This window comes from Pelmatolapia mariae, linkage group LG9 (genome assembly GCF_036321145.2).
Source record: "Pelmatolapia mariae isolate MD_Pm_ZW linkage group LG9, Pm_UMD_F_2, whole genome shotgun sequence".
Taxonomy (NCBI): domain Eukaryota; kingdom Metazoa; phylum Chordata; class Actinopteri; order Cichliformes; family Cichlidae; genus Pelmatolapia; species Pelmatolapia mariae.
The window spans coordinates 4,554,968-4,578,634 of NC_086235.1; the positions used below are offsets into that span (position 1 = coordinate 4,554,968).

Consider the following 23,667-nt stretch of genomic DNA (forward strand, 5'->3'; position numbering starts at 1 on the left):
AATTGATTCAACTTTCTCTGCCTCATACTTGAAGCTACTTGATCTTTCATCTCAAAATGTCGTTTAACATTGGAGGTCTGGCAACCAACACTCTCAAGGCAAAGGGCACATACAGCATGATCTTTCTGTTGCACAAAACCCCAGCCTTCTGTCCAAATTGGCATAAAAGACTGGGAATGATCTTTTTTCGCTCGCTTCAAGGCCATATTATACAGGACTGGCTAGCTAGCAGCATCCCTCTCCCCTGTAATTTTTAGCCAATTGGAAAAACTGAAATGAAACCAGTAGGTGGGCTTGTTAGCTTAGATACTGTCATTAAGAAGCAGCACAACTAATGTCTCTGTGTGAGCGAATTTGTGATGTGCATTGGTGGTAGACATCTAGACTGGTAGATATTTATTTTTAAATACACCTTCTCAGATTAATTCACTGCATGCCGTTGCATCACAACCCTTCACGTGCCAGCTGTGGCATGAGTGCCCAAGGTTGGCAACCCCTGATGTAGACGAACAGCAACAAGCACTGGCTGCAAACAGACTCTCACCATACTTTAAGAACATGTAAATAAAACTTACAGACCATTAAAAGTAAGTTGATTCTGGGGGAGTCAGGGGGGATGCACAAACCTCAGAAATAAAAAGTGCTGTTCTTTATTTGGAAATAAATGTATTTATTTTAAAAGGTTTAGAGGGTTCCTCTACAGTATATAATATATCCAAGCTATATGATCATAATTAGAATATTTCTGGCAGAGTCAAAATTAAATTGAATTGGGACCTTGTGACTCGACCTAATTGCTCTTAGGACCAAAGAAGCTTCTCGGATGAGAGTTGAAACATCTTCAAGAAACTTAAGAATTCCAGATGCCTTCCTTTCAGTGATCGTTAGACTACCTAGTAAGGTTGGGTGATATGTAAAAAGAAGAAGAAGATCAACTGGCTTAGTGGTAAATACTTAAAAAAAAAAGTTTCCCATTGATGTCACACATGACACGGAAATATCTGTGTATACCAGCCACAAGCACACCTTCAGAACGCATCTTCAGCACCGCTGGTGAGATCGTTAACCACCTGCACACACTGCTGAAACCTGATGAAGTAAACATGCTTGTTTTCCTGTCAAAGAATTTATATGTTTTTATAAGTTTTGTTTGGAGGGAATATTTTACCTTATTTGCTTGGTTTTTTTTTTCAGTATTAATACAGATACTTTTTGGATAATTCATTTATTTATTCATTTGAGATGCACCCAATCACACAGAAGACTTAACTCTACGTAAGAGGGTTTTTTTTTCTCATGTTCGCTGGACGAGACTCTTAACTTATTTGTTGTTTGGTCAAGCTTGTAAAACAGATAAATACTAGAACGGCCTGAAAACATGGTTATAGTGGAAAAAGAAGCCAGTTTGTTTTTGTTTCCCTCTCCACCATTGTGGTTATTTTATTTGAATAAAATGTTTTTGTGTTTTTCTGAACACAGGCTACTGCCTTGCTTTCTATCTGTTATGAGTTTGAGTAAATGGATCGCTGCTGCATTTGGGAGCACTAAGATGAGGTTGCTGTTAAAACAGCGCTATTATTTATTTCTCGTGACTGCTTCTATTAGCTTCAACCAACATTATTAGCAAACTTACTCATGGGCAAATAAATACATAAACCGCCATTGTTAAAACGATCGATATATTCGTCCAGTCGTCCAATGTTACTACTCAGCCCTGTTCTGTACATGAAGTTTTTATGTCCTGTTAAGCTTTGAAAATTATAACAAATTTAAACAACGAATCAGACAAGTGCATCTGTGAATCCTCAAATATGGATACAAAGTTACAGTAATCATTGTTTTTAGTTTGATGACTTATTATGTTCTTTACTGACATTTTCAAAATTCCAGTAGATGCCATTGAGTCCAGTAGAATTACTAACATGCGAACACAATTTAATGAGAAGAGTTGGTCCAAACAGTCAGTCTTAAATAAGAAGATAACAATATAAATGCATACCTCACAGTAACTGCACTTGCAGTTTCTTTCTGGTGTGGGTCTGTTGGTGGATTTTCAAGTAATGTGGAGCTTTAAAAGTCTTATCACACAGGTCACATTTATAAGGTCTCCCCACAGTGTGGGTAAACATGTGGTGTTGTAAGTCTTTATATTTCACAAACAGTTTCCCACACTGATCACAGCAGTAAACGTCATTTCCAGTGTGAATGCGGAGGTGAATATTTAGGCTGCTTAGCCAGCGGAAGGTTTTTCCACAAATGTGGCAGCTGTACGCCTTAAATCCAGAGTGGATAACTTGATGACACTGTAAGTGGCCACTTTGAGTAAAAGCTCTGCCACACTGATCACAGCTGTACGCTTTAACTCCACTGTGGCTCAGTTGGTGTCTTTTTAAGCCTCCAGCCCAGGTAAAAGATTTTCCACACAAGTCACAGCTGTACGGTTTAACTCCACTGTGGATTAGTTGGTGTCTTTTTAAGTTAAAAGCCTGGGTAAAAGATTTTCCACACAAGTCACAGGTGTATGCTTTAACTCCACTGTGGATGAGTTGGTGTCTTTTTAAGTTAACAGCCTGGGTAAAGGATTTTCCACAAAAGCCACAGGTGTACGGTTTAACTCCACTGTGGATGAGTTGGTGTGATTTTAATTTTCCAGCCTGTGTAAAAGATCTTCCACAAATGTCACAGCTGTACGGTTTAACTCCACTGTGGATGAGCTGGTGTGCTTTTAAGCTTCCAGCACAGGTAAGAGACTTTCCACACAAGTCACAGTTGTATGCTTTAACTCCACTGTGGATAAGTTGGTGTGTTTTTAAGTGTCCAGCCTGGATAAAAGATTTTCCACACAAGTCACAGTTGTATGGTTTAACTTCACTGTGGATGAGTTGGTGTCTTTTTAAGTCTCCAGCCCGGGTAAAAGATTTTCCACACAAGTCACAGTTGTATGCTTTAACTCCACTGTGGATGAGTTGGTGTGTTTTTAAGTGTCCAGGACGGGTAAAATCCTTCCCACACTCATCACAGCTGTATTTTTTCTCTCCCTTTCTTCTGTGAGGTTTGTCGGCCTCCTGAGAGCGCTGAGTTCTCGCTCCATGTTGGTCCTGCAGTGACAGAGATACAAACAGAGGCAGTGAGTGAAATGCAGTCGTGGAACAAACTGAAACTCCATTAGTGGAATCAAAGATGTCAACAAACACATTGGTCTGAGGATCCGGCCTTCGCGGTCTACGTGGGCCGGGTACTCAGAAGGTCGGGTAGGCCGGAAGTAAACGGCTGTGGAATTGGACGGTCTAGCCTTCTGATTAACGTCACCGCTGTCTCAGTGGTGTTTAATAAACTCGGCCGTCTGCTCCTTGCTATCAAAAATATAACAGGGCACTGGCGTAAATTCTCGACCATCTCACAATTCTGTTTGATCAGTTTTCTGTTTGACGTTTATTCAGCTGTGTGAAAACCAAGGAGGAACCCACCCGGGGGATTAATAAAGTTTTATTTTATCTAATCTAATCTAATAACTTTAATCTCAGCCAAGTCGATTTACTCACGAACAAATAAAACACTGAAAAAAGCCAAACAATAACATTTTAGGTTGTCTGAGTGATTTATATATTACATTTAACTTGAGTAGCGAAAGTCCGCGGTGATCTGAAAATGATGTGCCGGGAGTTGTGCCGTTCTCGGCGGCTTCAGTGACCCTCGAGCTCCCTGGCTAGCTATCGAGCTGGTGGGTAACTGACGTCTCCAAAAACGTCGAAGCACTTTTGGAAATATGCGATATCTTGATAAACCGAGCAGATATTTGAAGTTTACACAGTTACATTCTCGCCTGAAAATATGTTAAAAGTTTATTTTGTGACCCAGAAAGATTAATAAGAGTAATATTAAAACTCAGTAGTGGCCGCCATTGCCGGAAACTGGAGTTTGGCTGGGCCGCGCTATGAATTCTGGGATATGGTGGGCCACGAAGGACACACCAGACCGATCCTTCAAATTCGGGGAAAAGGAGGACACATTTGTCGGCTGCATTCGGAGGAGTCTACGAATTTGGACAGCCTTCTGCGCGTCGCTGTGACGTAATCGGTCTACAAATGCGTACTCAGGAGGATGCAGCCCATGAATTTGGACACGACCATTGTAGGTGTGATACCACCACCTTCTGGTGATATTATCACTTTACAATGATATGCTACAATGAGAGTTGTAACGTGCACTAGGGCTGTTTGATATAATGATATATATCGGATGATGATATAAAAACATCTATCGTTTCATTTTACACTATCGTTTGTTTTGTGGTGTCGCAAAATAAACTGTTTACGGCAATATTTTTTCATCGTTTTGACGGTCACTGTAGTGGCTATATTAATTTCTTAAAGTTCTCTCTTTCTCTTATATTTTATATAACCACACTACGGACGGACAAGCGCCTGTTTTTATGCGTTGTGGTTAGCAACAACGACGGTAACAGCATCGCGTGTCTGCTTGTTTATGTTCCACATAAACTTTTCACAATAAAGCTCAAGATCCTGTTGAGACTTTTCAAAATAAATTGAATCACGTGAAAGAGCAGATTATTTACGGATGAGAAGTAAAAAAAAAAAAAAGCCGCCAGGTGTTAAAAAATAATCCTTAGACTGAAACGTTAGAACAGGCTTTTCCCCGCAGCACGCCATGTAATAAATACTCATAAAGAAAACGGCGGCCGTTACAAGTTATGTCTAAAAATGTATAGTTTCATGCATCGGTTAAAACACTCGACTCCAGCTACATGACGCGCAGCTGGAAACACTTCCCGCAAGACGAGCTGCCGAGATTCACAGAATTTACAGAAAATGTTACATTTTTGTGATTTATATCATTATCGGGACGATAGAATTCTTATATCGGGATATGAGATTTTGGTCATATTGCACAGCCCTAACGTGCACACAGGTTCAATAGCAGAGATATTTTTGCTCACCTTTTGGGTTGAAGTCATTGTTTCCTCTGTAGTGGCTGAGCTGAGTCTAAATGGCTCGTCTCCTCCTGATGATCAGCTGGGACAGAAAAAATATTTATATGTATTTCATCCTTGACCAAAATCAACTGAGATGGAAAGCTCAAATCCACTCAAACTAAATGTCTTCAGTCAGTGTGTCAGCCTCCAGTTAACAACAGTGTTGAGAAACTGCACTAATGAACCTCCACTGACTGAGTAACTGTAGTTTGGTTCTTCATTTGAACCTCATAGATTTTATTAAACAAACTGGATAAAAACCCCACTAAAAAACAGAAGGTGAGCTGATAGTAAGAGGGTCATCATCTCACTCTCCATCAGGATTCTCAGACCATGTCATGGTTCACTTGATCCCTGCAAACAGGCACAAACTGAAACTCTCTAAAGCTTTTGTGAAGACACTTAAGCAGTGGACTGATGAGGCTGTGGAGAATCTGCAGGTGTGTCTGGACTGCACCAACTGGGAGGTTTTCAGGATTGTTATCAACAGTTTGGATTATTATAGAGATGCTGTGACGTCCTGTGACATCAGCTTCTGTGAAGACAGCTGCACAGCATTAGGGCTGCCACAAACGATTATTTTGATAGTCGACTAGTCACCGATTATTTTTGCGATTAGTCGACTAATCAGATCATGCATCCATTGGACGTAAAACGTACAGCTTATTGCACCAGCAGCATCTACTCTTATATAACTATCATTAGCTTACAAGTGTTTAAGGTATGTGCTAACTAAAAATAAAGACAAGATGATAGTTTATTAAATTTTAATGAAATTTGCAGATTGTTTCGGTGAAGTTTAATAAACTCCTTGCTATCTAAAATATAACGGGACACCGGAGTATATTCTCGAGCATCTCACACTTCTGATAATCAGTTGTCTGCTTGACGTTTATTCAGCCGTGTAAAAACTATAACTTTAATCTCAGCCAAACCGATTTACTCAGGAACAAATAAAATACTAAAAAAAACCCCAAACAATAACATTTTAAGTTATCTAAGTGACTTATATATGTTTAACCTGAGTAGCGAAAGACGGCGGTGGGTTTGAAAACGATTTGCCGGGAGTCCGGTGTTCTCAGCGGCTCTAGTGAGCCTTGCCCCCGGCTAGCTATCGAGCTGTTGGTAACAGACGTCTCAGAAAACGTCGGAGCGCTTTTGAAAATATGTGGTGTCTTGATAAACTGAGCAGATATTTGAGGTTTACACAGTTACATTCTCACCTGAAAATATGTTAAACGTTTATTTTGTGACCCAGAAAGAATAATAAGAGTAATGTTAAAACTAACTAGCGGCCGCCATTGTTGGGAACTGAGCTGGGCTGCGCTATGAATTCTGGGACAGAGCTACTTCTTCTTCGGGGTTTAACGGCAGCTGGCATCCTTGTACATGCAGTGCTGCCATCTTCTGTTTCAGTCCGTTATTACACTCTTAAATCCTACTACTTATTTCTGCGTCTTTTGGGATCTTACAAAGCTTCAAACGACGCGTCGACTATTAAATCAGTCGTCGACGATTTTGATAGTCGACGTAATCGTGACTAGTCGACTAATCGTGGCAGCCCTACACAGCATCACACACCAGGGTGAGTTAGAATAATGACCAGCTCTGGTTCACAGCTAGGGCTGCCACGATTACGTCAACTATCAAAATCGTCGACGACTAATTTAATAGTCGATGTGTCGTTTGAAGCTTTGTAAGATCCCAAAAGACGCAGGAATAAGTAGCAGGATTTAATAAGAGTGTAATAACGGACTGAAACAGAAGATGGCAGCACTACATGTACCAGGATGCCAGCTGCCGTTAAACCCCGAAGAAGAAGAAGCAGTGTCCAGGTATCGTAGCTGTGTCCAAATTAAGGAACCGCATCCTCCTGTGCCCGCATTTGTAGGACATGACAAAGGCTGAATTCGAAGACTCCGAGAAATGTGCCCTTCATTTCCCCAGATTTGAAGGATGGGTCGGGTGTATACTTCGTGGTCCAACCCTTTCCCAGAATTCATAGCGCGGCCCTGCTCAGTTTCCAACAGTGGCGGCAGCTAGTTAGTTTTAATATTATTCTTTCTGGGTCACAAAGTAAACGTTTAACATATTTTCAGGTGAAGGTGTAGCTGGGCAAACCTTAAATAACTGCTCAGTTTATCAAGACACCGCATATTTTCAAAAGCGCTCCGACGTTTTCTGAGACGTCTGTTACCCATCTCGGCTAGCTCGATAGCTAGCCGGTGTTCCAGATCAACTGGCGTTTAGATCAACTGGGGTGGCTGTAGCTCAGGTGGCAGAGCAGGTCAGAAGGTCGGTGGTTCGCTCCCAGGCTGCCTCCTGGCTGCATGCCAAATATCCTTGGGCAAGATACTAACCCCATGTTTGCCTACTGGTGGTGGTCCGGCAGCCTCGCCTCTGTCAGTGCGCCCCAGGGCAGCTGTGGCTACAATGTAGCTTGCCATTGCCATTGCCAGTGTGTGGATGTGTGGGTGAATGGGTGAATGACTGAATGTAGTGTGAAGCGCTTTGGGGACCTTAGGGACTGAGTAAAGCGCTATACAAATGCAGGCCATTTACCATTTAACTGACGTTGGTCGAACAGATGTGTGGCAGTCTTGCGTTTCAGGAGCTGCTACCGACAAACCAGCAAAAAAAACGCCAAATGTGTCATCTGTGACACTTGTGAGGTTATCTCAAACACACTCCATCAGTTTTGATGCCGTTGAACAACAAAATGTTTAAAAATGTCGCGAGTTTACCTGATGATATCCTCATGCGCGACGCGATCGCGAAAACAGCAAACAATTAAAACCACGCCGATGTTGTTCGCAGGACAGCAAGAGTAAACGATCGGGAGACTCTTGTCGTCGTTATTGTTCCCCTCGCACGTTTTATTTCTCCGGTTTCAGCATTTTTGCTTCACAACTAAAGCGTGCAGTAGGGCTGGGCCATATAATACCGTTCACGGTAATACCGGTACAATGTTAGGCAACGATAAGAAAATGAAATATCGCGATAGAATATGGGTAAAACACGCATGCGCAGTGCTTTTGTTTTCATACGCACATGGTCGATTGAGTGAAACGGATGAACCAGAATTGGTTTGTAAAAATGGTGCAAGTTCAGTGATGTGAAACTGGTTTGGTGTTTGTCCGTCAGATACACAACAAAGCACATTTTTTTGTAGAACATGCAAGCGGGCCGTCGTTATTGCCGTATTTGTCGGACTAAGGTGCTCGTAAATCTGGGCGTAATCTGGGTCCTAAACTCTGTTCACTTCAGGTCCCAAAGTCAAACGAACACACAGCATCACTGAGAGTTAAAAACTGTCTAAATTCTTTCATGTTTAATAAAACGATCAGCATTGCTGCTTTAACAGGTGTAACTATGAAGTTTAACATCCAGGCATCTATAAAAACAGAATTTATTACATTTAACGGAGTTAGAAGTTAGCAGGAAGCTAGTGGAAGTTAGCTCGCTAGTTTCACTAGTTACCTAAGCATGATATTGCATGTTCTGACTGAGAGATTTCTGAAAAAATTCAAACTTATTGCTCTGCTATCACTTCCAACATAAATGAAGACAGGAAACTAAACAGCAGTGACGTTTGTAGGGTTACTGAAGTTGGGCTAGCTGGTATATAATGATGTGCTACGTGATCGCTAGCGACACAGCTATGTTAGCATAACATAAACAGTGAAGCTGGAGGATGAACGCTAATACTTTTCCACTTATAAAAGTTAACGTTAAGGTTCCTGATAGTTAGAGACAAATGCAATCAGGATGCTGTAAACGGACCAAACTTCAGCCAGGAGAACAACTGAGATAATCCTTCCACAATACGAGGTTAGTCATTAATATACTGCAACAACATGGGAATAGAGCAGCTGTGATAGAATACAGCATTAATGAATCAATGGTACAGAAGTGGAGGAAGCAAGAAGAATGAGTTGAATAAAGTTTGATTTATCTGACTGCTTTGTTTCGCTTAATGTGCCTTATAATCCCGTGCACCTTATGGTTCGAAAAATACATATTTGACTTTTTTATTTGTCACACTGCAGTTTAATGTTGCAAAGCACCTCTTTTTAACTTCAGTGGATATCAGAGGCGGAGGCAGACATTTGAAACACCCGGGGCTTAGTATTGGGTAGTATGCATGTGGGATTTTTTTTTTGGGGGGGGGGGGGGGTCAGAAATGACTGAAAGATTAATTGGCTCTGTTTTGAGTTTTGTTCAAAAAACAATGACTTCATATAGGGAAACATATATATATATCACATCTGCAGGACACCTTAAGCTAGTTTTTTAATTAAGCAGCGAGGCAGAACAAAGTCGGGGCTGTATCAAGACACGAGGACTAAACCCCAATTCAACCAGACCCAGAACTGATCCAGAATTAAAACAGGACTACAACAGTTAAAAATCAGGACTACTTATGACTTAACCAAAACAGAACCAGAATCAGAACTACATGATAGTAGCACTAAAAATCATCATAGACCTGCACTACACTTATTTTTTAATTTTACCAAAGTAAACTATTTAGATTTCGAAAAGTTTATATAATTATTTAGCCTTGTTGTGCAAACAAGCCTGCATAACTTAATAAATATAGAAGTTGAAAACTAACAAACCTAAAAAGAAACACTAGGTACGAGATACATGAGTACTATGGAAGAAATATAGTATCATCAGAATCCAACTATTTTTAGACATTGAATTTATAACACTGAATTTTTATCCTCCAAATTTCCCTGCAAAAATATTCACCTGCAAAAAATTCAACTGCAAAAATTCAACTGCAAAAATTCACCTGCAAAAAATTCACCATTAAATATTCACCTGCAAAAAATTCACCTGCAAAAAATTCACCATCAAATATTCACCTGCAAACAATTCACCATCAAATATTCACCTGCAAAATTTCACCTGCAAAAATTCAACTGCAAAAGTGATGAACTTAAATGACCCAAGCCAGAGCAATCAGCACTAGATCGAATCGAGCGGCTCTCAGCCAATTAAATTGCGCTGTTTGATCACATGACACCGTTAGCCAGCAGTGTGTCTCCTAAAAGAGAGCTGTTTAGAGGTGAGTGATTAAGGCTGTGTCCCAATTCAGGGTCTGCACGCTTGAAGTACGCGCAGTACGCGTACTACGGACGGTGCGTACTATAAGTACGAGAAGTGCGGAAGTGAGAGGCTTGTGAAATGGGACGGTCTAGCCTTCGTCGCGCTGTTCAGGTTGCCTAGCAACCATGATACTAACCACAAGAAACTTTTCATACAGCATTGTTTGACATAAATGAAGGAGAAAAAATGTTTTGTTGGTCATTCATTTTTGTCATGACATCACTTTGATTAGTTGAGTATCTGAGGCTGAGACCACAGGACTGTAAAACATGATAGTTGGGCTTCATTCCTGTACTGAACAGTCATTTTAAGATTAGTTAGTAAATAACAATTAGCTAATGTTGTTCATGAGACTAAAATCATCTCACTGTGGTAATGTAAATATTATATGGCCAATATTATATGTATTGTCAGATTATTATGATATATACATACATACACGTATACACACACATATATATATATATATATATATACACACATATACGTATATACATATATATATACATATATGTATATATATATATATATATTACAGCAGTGAGCTTGAACTCTGGGTCAAAGATTCAAGTTGCAGTTATTTATATGTCCTTACACCTTAAATCTTCACTCAAAGACAAGTACCTTTGACAGTGTATACAGTGGCTTGCAAAAGTATTCGGCCCCCTTGAACTTTTCCACATTTTGTGACATTACAGCCACAAACATGAATCAATTATATTGGAATTCCACGTGAAAGACTAATACAAAGTGGTGTACACGTGAGAAGTGGAACGAAAATCATACATGATTCCAAACATTTTTTACAAATAAATAACTGAAAAGTAGGGTGTGCGTAATTATTCAGCCCCCTGAGTCAATACTTTGTAGAACCACCTTTTGCTGCAATTACAGCTGCCAGTCTTTTAGGGTATGTCTCTACCAGCTTTGCACATCTAGAGACTGAAATTCTTGCCCATTCTTCTTTGCAAAACAGCTCCACAACTGCCCTGTGACGGCCTCAGAGGTTGTCTAAGAGAATATTGGGAACAAGGACACCATGAAGTCCAAAGAACACACCAGACAGGTCAGGGATAAAGTTATGGAGAAATTTAAAGCAGGCTTAGGCTACAAAAAGATTTCCCAAGCCTTGAACATCCCACGGAGCACTGTTCAAGCGATCATTCAGAAATGGAAGGAGTATGGCACAACTGCAAACCTACCAAGACAAGGCCGTCCACCTAAACTCACAGGCCGAACAAGGAGAGCGCTGATCAGAAATGCAGCCAAGAGGCCCATGGTGACTCTGGACGAGCTGCAGAGATCTACAGCTCAGGTGGGGGAATCTGTCCATAGGACAACTATTAGTCGTGCACTGCACAAAGTTGGCCTTTATGGAAGAGTGGCAAGAAGAAAGCCATTGTTAACAGAAAACCATAAGAAGTCCCGTTTGCAGTTTGCCACAAGCCATGTGGGGGACACAGCAAACATGTGGAAGAAGGTGCTCTGGTCAGATGAGACCAAAATGGAACTTTTTGGCCAAAATGCAAAACGCTATGTGTGGCGGAAAACTAACACTGCACATCACTCTGAACACACCATCCCCACTGTCAAATATGGTGGTGGCAGCATCATGCTCTGGGGGTGCTTCTCTTCAGCAGGGACAGGGAAGCTGGTCAGAGTTGATGGGAAGATGGATGGAGCCAAATACAGGGCAATCTTGGAAGAAAACCTCTTGGAGTCTGCAAAAGACTTGAGACTGGGGCGGAGGTTCACCTTCCAGCAGGACAACGACCCTAAACATAAAGCCAGGGCAACAATGGAATGGTTTAAAACAAAACATATCCATGTGTTAGAATGGCCCAGTCAAAGTCCAGATCTAAATCCAATCCAGAATCTGTGGCAAGATCTGAAAACTGCTGTTCACAAACGCTGTCCATCTAATCTGACTGAGCTGGAGCTGTTTTGCAAAGAAGAATGGGCAAGGATTTCAGTCTGTAGATGTGCAAAGCTGGTAGAGACATACCCTAAAAGACTGGCAGTTGTAATTGCAGCAAAAGGTGGTTCTACAAAGTATTGACTCAGGGGGCTAAATAATTACGCACACCCTACTTTTCAGTTATTTATTTGTAAAAAATGTTTGGAATCATGTATGATTTTCGTTCCACTTCTCACATGTACACCACTTTGTGTTGGTCTTTCATGTGGAATTCCAATAAAATTGATTCATGTTTGTGGCTGTAATGTCACAAAATGTGGAAAAGTTCAAGGGGGCCGAATACTTTTGCAAGCCACTGTATATAGATGTTTTATATATAAGAGACAAATATTGTTCTTTTAATATGTTGGTATTACTAAATTTGGCTCAATGTTTACATATATGTGTAAAAAGTAAATGTACGAGCTGTGATAACTGTTTCTGATAGAATGAAGAGTAGACTGATATATTAAATATTCCTTTATTGGGTGAGAAAATCAGACCATGTCATAACTGCTTTAAGTCATACAGAATAGATATCAGAGCCTTAAACAGGCTGACTTCTGCTAAATGGGTCAAACTGGGCAGAAAGTCTACAAACACATAACATCCTTATAGAATATGATGTAACACTATAGATCAACTTACCTCAGAATATATAAAGCATATAAACAATTACAGCAATATGATGCAACAAACACAGCAGTGCTACTAATCCAAAATACTCAAAGCTTCATAGAACTGAAACAAACATTTATTTTTAGCTCCATTCTGCTGCTGATACATACTTTAGGTTTCTGAATATTAAACTTGTTGCTGCCTTTCATAGTGTGTAACTTGAAGGCCCTGAGTACTTTCTCCCACACTGAAAACACTGGAATGATAACATTATTTGAACATTACCTAATAAGACTGATTCAGGACAGACAATTAGTTCTTTTAAACTTTTCTAGCAGTCCTTCACAAACAGGGAACAGTCTGTCTATTCTCTCCATCTGTCAGCTGCTGCTGGCTCTTCCTCCTCCTCTTCCTCACACACTGCTGAGTTTGTCCTGGTGGATCATCACTCCCACAGCTGATTGGGACTCATGTTGTTTTCTGTTCGCAGTGGATGGTTGTCCCATCCACTGCAAAATGTATTAAAATCATCCTCCAGTCGAGGAAGAAAGACGTAATGGCAGCAAAAGAGGTGTGCAGCATTTGAAATGTCAAGAAGGCCTTCTTCCTCAAGGTTGTGAAGAACATCGTAGTAAATGCATGTAACGGCCACCCAGAGGTCTCTCCACAGTCGCTCTATTCTGAAATAATATATAAAAAATATTTAATTAGGTATGGCCTTTCTTTGGTGTGTATGAGAAATTCCCTGCTTGTTTCTAACCCTACATGAAATGTGTGCATGACAACAGTAATAATACATTATCAGGGCATGTAGGAAGGACCCAGGCATATCACTTAAAAGGTGCCAAAAGGGTTGTAATGATCAGTGGCAACACATGAGATGACAACCAGACCATTAACACAGAATGAACATTCAGGGAAGGAAGTAACAGACTGGAAAAGGTGTGTGAATAACTAAAAATAGGGCAGAGTCCTGAAGGCTCTTTGGGGTTTGTAGGACCTGTCCAATATTTTCTTCCTTGAGGGGTAAATAATGGAAATTGAAAGAAAAAACAACAAACAACAACAACAACAACAACAACAAAAAACACCTGACACCTATCAGACAATATATCCTGCTGGATAGGGCACTGTTCTCTAAAGACATTTTACTTTAAAGATTTTTCATAAAACTATACCCTTTAAATGTTTGTATTTTTAAATAATGGAAATAAAGCTGCAACACCTTCCATCTTATGTCAGAAACATTTGAGGTTGACAGTATTTTATGAGAACAAACCTTTGATTGTGCACACTCATTCCTGAAATGAAACTGCCTCTTCCTGTGCCACGAACAGTAAACATCAGCCGTGCAACCTCCACATTTTCCCATCCGTGGTTGCCACGAACCCTGAAAACAAAGAAGAGTACCCCAAAACATTCGAAGCTTTAAACAAACTTAGATCTGATAATAAAGAACAACTTATGCCTTAATCAAAGTGTTTTAAAAAAAAATGTAAAAGAATCCTTAAAATCTCTGATTGCTACTGCTCTAGAAGGCATAAAAAAAAGTCTCATGAATGCACTTTCCAGCATGTGTCAGTATGAAGTTTAATTTAACACAGCTGTTAAAACATTTTTCAGGATTTACCGGGTTGATAACAATTATTTAGATTTATTGAATTTATAGGAAATTACACAAGTGCCATCTTGTATCATTATGATCTGTGTAAAGAGACAATTTTAAGAATATTTTTGCAAAAACACGTTAAAGTTGGAAGTAATTGGCCGATGTTCCACTCTTGAAGATCAGCTGTGCACATTTGTTGCACATTGTGGGAATGGAGAAGTTGAGGCCCTTGCAGGCTCCCCACAATTTTCCCCAAACTGAGCGACACAGCTAATTCAACACCTTTACCAAGCAGTGCTGTTATGTAATTGGATACAAGGGGTGAGATAGTAATATTTTCCCTCCTTGGTTGTAGCTCCCTGACATTACAAGGGTAATCATTTTATGATGTCGGGTTCAGTGTTACACCAGGATTTCAAATACAATATCATCATCAATAAGAATTAGTATTATCATTTCAGAATTGTAGGTAACCACTTTTAAATGCCATAGACTACTTATTTGTTTAATTTGATGTATTCACTCTAGGAGAACGCAGAGGGAATATCCCGTTTAACTTATGCTATCTGTTTAAGTTTAGATAGTATTTGTAAAGATACTGACCATATCCTTTTCTGAAAGTGTGGATATAATGGAAGGGGTAAGGTACTGGCATGCCACAACTTTATAGTTGTTAAATTCTGGGTACAAGTATACATGCCCATCTTGTACATGTTTTTTAATATTATTATTATTATCATCATCATCATCACCATCCTACCCAATTACATGTTTCTTTTAATCAGGTTATGCTGTTTTAATGACTTTACAGTATAATTTACATTGTGTTCCTTCAATTTTCCCTAATTGTATGTTATATTAATCCTATATTTCCGTTTTAATATTTCTAATGTTTGCCTTGTTTTCTTCACTGCCTGGTCTGCCTCTGTCTCACCTGTATGGATGCATTTACACCTAAATTTCCCCAACAAAGGATGTTTTAATTCACCACTATTCCAGTGAAACACGAGTCTCCCATCTTCCTGCTACCGGTCTCGAGTTTTTGTTCACCAAAGCACACACCAACTTCATACTGACGGACAGATCACTGCCTTATTCCCGCCTTGTCTGACCGTGTTTTGTGGCTTTGGTTCACTTCACCTCACTCTTCCCCATTCTTGTCATTAAAATCAGGCCGTTCTGCAACCATGGCAGCCATTCACTCTGTGGCTTTATTCATGGTGTATTTTACCCCTTCACCAAATGCCGTTCTCGTTTCCAACATTATATTTGCAGTGTTCGTCTATCTATCAATATCTGCAGAGTATGGTTTTGTACCGAGTATCCTATTTTCTAAAGCACAGTGTTACGATTTAATGTTGTCAGTGTTTTGTTTTATGTTATGTTTAAGGATTTGTTCTCGTTTCCTGTTTTATTGTGAAGGTCTGCGTCTCATGTGAGTGTGTTCAGTTTTACCTCTGTCTCGTCTTGTTGATTATTCCCAGCTGTGTTCCCCACCTGTGTGCAATCTCCCTGTGTTTCCCTGTGTGTATTTAAGTCGCGTCCTCTGTCTTTGTAGTGTGGCTGGTCCGTCTGTGTATCCACCATGTCTCGTCCGTGTGTTTCCCTGCTGCCCAACCGTCATCTGTTTTCTGCTCGCTGTCATTCGTGTTCAGGTTTGTGTTTCTGTTCAGGGTTAGTAGTTTAGTTCTCCGTTCACCATTTTGACCATCACTTTTGTTGTGTTTGCCAGCCATTTTTAGCCAACCTGGTTGTCCATTTTAAGATAAAGCCTCTTCTCATCCCACAAACTGGTATTCATCTTCTTTTATGTTGCGGCTATGAGCCGGGTCGTAACAGAATTGGGGGCTCGTCCGGGATACATTCTGTCGTCGCTGGAGGGTCCAAGGGACCGCTTCAGCATTCGTCGTCGCTGGAGGGTCCAAGGGACCGCTTCAGCACTCCGTCGTCGCTGGAGGGTCCGAGGGACCGCTTCAGCATTCGTTCGTCGTCGCTGGAGGGTCCGAGGGACCGCTTCAGCATTCGTTCGTCGTCGCTGGAGGGTCCGAGGGACCGCTTCAGCATTCGTTCGTCGTCGCTGGAGGGTCCGAGGGACCGCTTCAGCATTCGTTCGTCGTCGCTGGAGGGTCCAAGGGGCCTGTCCAGCCAGCATTCGTCTTCGCTGGGGGGTCCGAGGGGCCTGTCCGGCCACCATCCGTCTTCGCTGGAGGGTCCGAGGGGCCTGTCCGGCCTTCGTCCGTCTCCGCTGGAGGGGTCCAAGGGGCCTGTCCAGCCAACATTCGTCTTCGCTGGAGGGTCCGAGGGGCCTGTCCAGCCTTCGTCCGTCTTCGCTGGAGGGTCCGAGGGGCCTGTCCAGCCTTCGTCCGTCTTCGCTGGAGGGTCCGGAGGACCGCTTCAGCATTCCGTCTGCCTGCAGAATAGCGGCCAGTGCCCTGTGCGCTGGTCCTCCAGGACTACAGCATTCATGGCTCTCTAGGTCATGAATCAAACATTTTCATTTGGGGTTAAATGTTTGATTTTTGGGTGGGGGGAAATGTTACGATTTAATGTTGTCAGTGTTTTGTTTTATGTTATGTTTAAGGATTTGTTCTCGTTTCCTGTTTTATTGTGAAGGTCTGCGTCTCATGTGAGTGTGTTCAGTTTTACCTCTGTCTCGTCTTGTTGATTATTCCCAGCTGTGTTCCCCACCTGTGTGCAATCTCCCTGTGTTTCCCTGTGTGTATTTAAGTCGCGTCCTCTGTCTTTGTAGTGTGGCTGGTCCGTCTGTGTATCCACCATGTCTCGTCCGTGTGTTTCCCTGCTGCCCAACCGTCATCTGTTTTCTGCTCGCTGTCATTCGTGTTCAGGTTTGTGTTTCTGTTCAGGGTTAGTAGTTTAGTTCTCCGTTCACCATTTTGACCATCACTTTTGTTGTGTTTGCCAGCCATTTTTAGCCAACCTGGTTGTCCATTTTAAGATAAAGCCTCTTCTCATCCCACAAACTGGTATTCATCTTCTTTTATGTTGCGGCTATGAGCCGGGTCGTAACAGAATTGGGGGCTCGTCCGGGATACATTCTGTCGTCGCTGGAGGGTCCAAGGGACCGCTTCAGCATTCGTCGTCGCTGGAGGGTCCAAGGGACCGCTTCAGCACTCCGTCGTCGCTGGAGGGTCCGAGGGACCGCTTCAGCATTCGTTCGTCGTCGCTGGAGGGTCCGAGGGACCGCTTCAGCATTCGTTCGTCGTCGCTGGAGGGTCCGAGGGACCGCTTCAGCATTCGTTCGTCGTCGCTGGAGGGTCCGAGGGGCCTGTCCGGCCACCATCCGTCTTCGCTGGAGGGTCCGAGGGGCCTGTCCGGCCTTCGTCCGTCTCCGCTGGAGGGGTCCAAGGGGCCTGTCCAGCCAACATTCGTCTTCGCTGGAGGGTCCGAGGGGCCTGTCCAGCCTTCGTCCGTCTTCGCTGGAGGGTCCGAGGGGCCTGTCCAGCCTTCGTCCGTCTTCGCTGGAGGGTCCGGAGGACCGCTTCAGCATTCCGTCTGCCTGCAGAATAGCGGCCAGTGCCCTGTGCGCTGGTCCTCCAGGACTACAGCATTCATGGCTCTCTAGGTCATGAATCAAACATTTTCATTTGGGGTTAAATGTTTGATTTTTGGGTGGGGGGAAATGTTACGATTTAATGTTGTCAGTGTTTTGTTTTATGTTATGTTTAAGGATTTGTTCTCGTTTCCTGTTTTATTGTGAAGGTCTGCGTCTCATGTGAGTGTGTTCAGTTTTACCTCTGTCTCGTCTTGTTGATTATTCCCAGCTGTGTTCCCCACCTGTGTGCAATCTCCCTGTGTTTCCCTGTGTGTATTTAAGTCGCGTCCTCTGTCTTTGTAGTGTGGCTGGTCCGTCTGTGTATCCACCGTGTCTCGTCCGTGTGTTTCCCTGCTGCCCAACCGTCATCTGTTTTCTGCTCGCTGTCATTCGTGTTCAGGTTTGTGTTTCTGTTCAGGGTTAGTAGTTTAGTTTTCCCAGTATAGTTTAGTTCTCCGTTCACCATTTTGACCATCACTTTTGTTGTGTTTGCCAGCCATTTTTAGCCAACCTGGTTGTCCATTTTAAGATAAAGCCTCTTCTCATCCCACAAACTGGTATTCATCTTCTTTTATGTTGCGGCTATGAGCCGGGTCGTAACAACAGCATGTAAAGGTTAGCTCGGTTAGCAGGATGCTAGCATGTAGCGCCTCAGACGAGTTGAGCAAAGACCCCGTCTGTGTACTTTATACGTGAGCAACGGATTTAAATAAAATTAACGTTTCAAAAGACAAACTTGAAGATAAAACACAATATACTTACCGGAGAACCGCCAGGGTTTGCCGCTGCCATCTTGCCGCTCCTAAATTCAAAACTGCCTCTGCAGACAGGCAGGGGAGGCACGGAAATTGTCTTTGAGTTAGTCAAACGTTTTCCTCAGTTCGAGTAGATGATAAAATAAAAGAAAAATGAATGGGATTTTAATTAGGACTAGGCGTTATGTAATGATCTCTATTTAGGAGAAAAAGTTAATCACTCACCTCTAAACAGCTCTCTTTTAGGAGACACACTACTGGCTAACGGTGTCATGTGATCAAACAGCGTAATTTAATTGGCTGAGAGCCGCTCGATTCGATCTAGTGCTGATTGCTCTGGCTTGGGTCATTTAAGTTCATCACTTTTGCAGTTGAATTTTGCAGGTGAATATTTGATGGTGAATTTTTTGCAGGTGAATATTTGATGGTGAATTTTTGCAGGGAAATTTGGAGGATAAAAATTCAGTGTTATAAATTCAATGTCTAAAAATAGTTGTATTCTGATGATACTATATTTCTTCCATAGAGTACCTATACGGTGATACTTTTGGTAAACAACCATTTGACTAACATGTCTGTCTCACCTACTCTTGTTCCATCTCTGCTCTGTTCTCATTCTCCTCTCTCTGTTCCTCTCTCTCCCTCTTTGTGCTGACAATCATCAAATATACAGTTGAAACCAGATAAAAACAAACACTTTTTTAATTGTAAGATCAAATCAGACTAAATGTTTATATTTTTAGATTGATAAATATAAAAAACATATGTTAACTTTAAGAGTAAAGAGAGAAACTATCTGTATTTCTTAATTGTAAATGGCACCAAATTGTATTCAAAATTGAGCCACACTTATGGAGCTCCACAATTCTTTTCCTGGTGTTTTGGTTGACATCTCTTGATTTTCCCATTTCAAAGAAACAGGCTCTGTGTTTTGCCTTATATGCATCCACAGGTGTGCCACCAATTTACTCACATGGACTCTGTTGCGGCTCCTCCAACCAAAGATGGCAGTTACTGTGAATGTACAGCAGGTGATTAGTAAAAAACAGTCAGACAATGACTCTGACAATCTAATTCAATCTTGCAGATTGAATGCACCTTCTGCGGAAAGTGGTACCACACAGTGTGTGTGGACTTCCCCTGTGCAGAAGGCGACTACAAATGTTGTGGGTGCTAAATAAACAGAAAAAATTGATCCCTGTTGTCTTTGCTTACTGATTGTTTTTAGTGCTGACAATCCACATTGCTGGCTTTGCATCTTTCAACATGTTTGTGGGTAGATTTGGATGTACCAGGTGTAAGTGCAGCCACTCAGCCTCTACTCAATGTGATCATAGCAGCAGGTGCAGATGTGTCACAAGTTAATCTAGTAGTAGGCTATGGTATTTGGCCACAGGTGGCAGCAGTGGACTGACCTCCATTTGAGACTGCTCCAGCTGCTATGTGATAGTGGATCTGCTACAAATTGAAGATCATATGCACGTTTTGGAAATTAACCCGTGTATTATGTTGAAAAACAAAAAAATGACATTGATTTTGTTGCGGGTCATTTTGACCCGTACTGTGTAAATCCACTCAGAATTGTCAAGAAACTGCAATAAAACAATAGCAACTTTATTTTCCATTAGATAAACATGTAGAACACAGACATACAACAGTTAGACTTTCCATAACTATTTTAGGAACAATTTGGTAAAGGTTTTTCGTTCTTACAAACACATTTGTTTTGAACTTGCCCAACGTTCTCAGTTTTTCAACATTTTCAATTTTGTCCACATGATGGACAGAATGTAACTGTGTGCTTTCTGCAGATGTACTTCTTGCATTTCCCACAAAAAGTGCTTGTTTTAAAACAGGAATCTTCCTAACTTAGATTTAAAACAAAAGATTTCTACGTCTCCTCCAGTCTCAAAAACAGATGACAAACCAATCGACACACCTGAGTCACTGACTTTCTTAAATCCACTCACTCTCACTGGCTCTGTTTATTACTAATCACTGTGTAAATGCTGTAAATTCACAGTAACTGCCATCTCCTTACAAATGTTCATTAGATTGACCACACTTATACAGACTGTATATAACTACCAACTCTCCAGTCATGTTGATGGATTGCCTATATTGGCTGGAAATATTCATTTCCAGAGAAAGGACACAGACAGAAGATGCTTATAGGATGTGATGTGACAACACTAATGAACTATTGATGTGTCATATTTGTCCGCGGCGTATTTCATTGTTATGGAAAAAGAGAATATTAAAATCATGATGACCAATTGGAGTGGTGATTTCTATGACTTTGTGTATATAATTTGGAATTTTGTACAAATGTAGGCCAATAATAAATATATGATATCATTTCATTCTTTTCAAAGGTTTATTTGCATGACGCACAAACAGACACAATTGAAAGGTACAAATGTGTTGTGCATGAAACGAATTCAAACGTGGTGCAGATGTGTGTCACAAGTTGATCTGGCTGTAGGTTATGGCAGTTGGCCAGAGGTGGCGCTGGTTGACTCGAGTCCATGTTAGTGCACACAAAGTAAACTGCACGTTTTAGTTGTGAAGCAAAAAAGTTGAAACCGGAGAAATAAAACGTGCGAGGGGGACGATAACGACGGCAAGAGTCTCCCGATCGTTTACTCTTGCTGTCCTGTGAACAACACCAGCGTGGTGTTAATTGTTTGCTGTTTTCGCGATCGCGTCGCGCATGAGGATATCACCAGGTAAACTCGCCACATTTTTAAACATTTTGTTGTTCAGCAGCATCAAGATTGACGGAGTGTGTTTGAGATAACCTCACAAGTGTCACAGATGACACATTTGGCGTTTTTTTTTTTTTGCTGGTTTGTCGGTAGCAGCTCCTGAAACGCAAGACTGCCACACATCTGTTCGACCAACGTCAGCTGATCTAAATGCCAGCAGATCTGGAACACCGGGGTTCAAGGCTCTCTAGTGCCAGTGAGAACACCGGACTCCCGGCAAATCGTTTTCCAAACCCACCGCCGTCGGTACTCAGATTAAACATGATATATAAGTCACTTAGATAACATAAAAAGTGTTATTGTTTGGCTTTTTTCTGTATTTTATTTGTTCCTGAGTAAATAGGTTTGGCTAAAGTTATAGTTTTTACACAGCTGAATAAATGTCAAGCAGACAACTGATTATCAGAAGTGTGAGATGCTCGAGAATATCCCCGGTGTCCTGTTATATTTTAGATAGCAAGGAGCAGACGGCTGAGTTTATAACTCCACCGAAACAATCTGCAAATTTGATTAAAATTTAATAAACTGTCATCTTGTCTTTATTTTTAGTTAGCACATACCTTAAACACTTAAAGCTGTAAGCTAATGATAGTTATATAAGAGCAGATGCTGCTGGTGCAATAAGCTGTACGTTTTACGCCCAATGGATGCATGATCTGATTAGTCGACTAATCGCAAAAATAATCGGTGACTAGTCGACTATCAAAATAATCGTTTGTGGCAGCCCTACTCACAGCTAAGCTAAAGGAGGCTGAGGCTGGAAAAGCAGGGACAGAGACAATTTAAGTTCAGGTTTAGTGAGGCTAAACTCCAAAAACTGTTTACAGCTAACGACTCTGCTTCTGTCTGGAAAACACTCAGACAGCTCCTGCTGTGGATTCTACCAACAATGATCTGTTACTCCACCACCCAAGAACTTCAACATCTTCAGCAGCCCCCGTGATTATAAAACATGGCCTGGACCTGATCACCACTTCACAGTCTCTCCATCCTCCACCTCTCTCCATACATGAGAGATGTAAATAGACTCTTAAAGAAATAGAACCCCACACAAAGCCATATGTTGTTTTTAAAGTGCTACATAAATAAATTATGGTTTGGTAAAGCAGCTGGACCAGACTCAGAGTCTCCATCATGAACCACAAGTGGACAAAACCCCTGTTTTCCATAGACAAAACAAAATTCAACATTCAATACCCAACAGGATTAAAAACATTCTTCTTCTCCCAAATCACCAAGAGCTGCACATTAACCACCACATTATATTTTTATTCTCTGTGCTTTCAAATATGAACTTTCATCTCTGTTTCATTAGTTTTTGTTAACATCACTTTACAGCTGCCGGACTCATTAAAATGAGAGTTTGTAGGAGTTCAGTTCCTCTCATGTGTTCATCCACAGCAGCAGGACAATAAAGTTTATTGTGACCCTGATACTGCAGCAGATCGCTCTGATTTCCTGTTATCACTTCAAATAGAAATGAGGCTGTAGAGGTTTGGTGCATGCAGAAAAACAGCTGCAGGGACAATGAAAAGACTTTTCTGCTCCAACTTCTCCCAGCATGCTGAGCTAATGATTAGTTGGTGTTTTTCTCCAAACACTCTCTCACTCTTCTCTCAACGTGTTCACAATAAACTGTGAACAGACACCGAGGAGAGCAGCAGAAGACCTCATTCAGGAGCTAAACTCAACATGAACTGAACTCACAGTAAAGTTAGCTCGGTGCTTACCTTTAGATGAGCCCACAAACCGAGAGAAACTCCGTGATGAAGCTGGAACTCTTTCCAAACACAGGAAACAGATCAGGGAGCAGAGTCCCACGTGGTTCACGCTGATCTCAGCTACGATCCAGGAGACAAGGGTGGGCAGATCGACGCAGATATCGATCAGGACGTTGGTAGTGGTATATGATCGATACTTTAGTTTGTTTCTCTCTTCTATGTTCACTACTTTACTCCCGTTTCATGAAAAAGCAGCTCTCTCTGCTCGACTCCTCTCCTGCACACATTTTGCTCCGCCCCCTTCTTCCGACTCTGCTGTGGTTTGTTACTGTGTGGTCACGTGACTCAGCTACACATCGTAAGTAGGTGGGGTGTGTTCCAAAAGTACCTCCTCTTTCCTTTTCCTCGGTTCTTTTCCTTTGCCTCGATGAAAACGTCATCGTGGGAAGGAGAATTGCTAAGGACTCAGGAAAAGAGAAGAGCGGTGCTGAGAATTGGAACAGCCTTACACTCGTCTCTCTGTATCAATGTGACACCCTGGAGCGATTCTTAGGGACGACCACAAGCGTCACACA

At 41.6% G+C, this 23,667-nt stretch overlaps 1 long non-coding RNA gene across 1 annotated transcript; it reads right to left on the minus strand.

Moving 5' to 3' along the window:
* Positions 1–12,549: 12,549 nt before the first annotated feature.
* LOC134634873 (uncharacterized) lies at positions 12,550–23,369 on the minus strand. The gene is made up of 5 exons (XR_010094901.1): positions 23,102–23,369; positions 19,577–19,617; positions 18,611–18,668; positions 13,966–14,076; positions 12,550–13,366 (listed from the first exon to the last, which is right to left on the minus strand). It is a non-coding gene; the product is annotated as an uncharacterized LOC134634873 (long non-coding RNA).
* Positions 23,370–23,667: the final 298 nt, after the last annotated feature.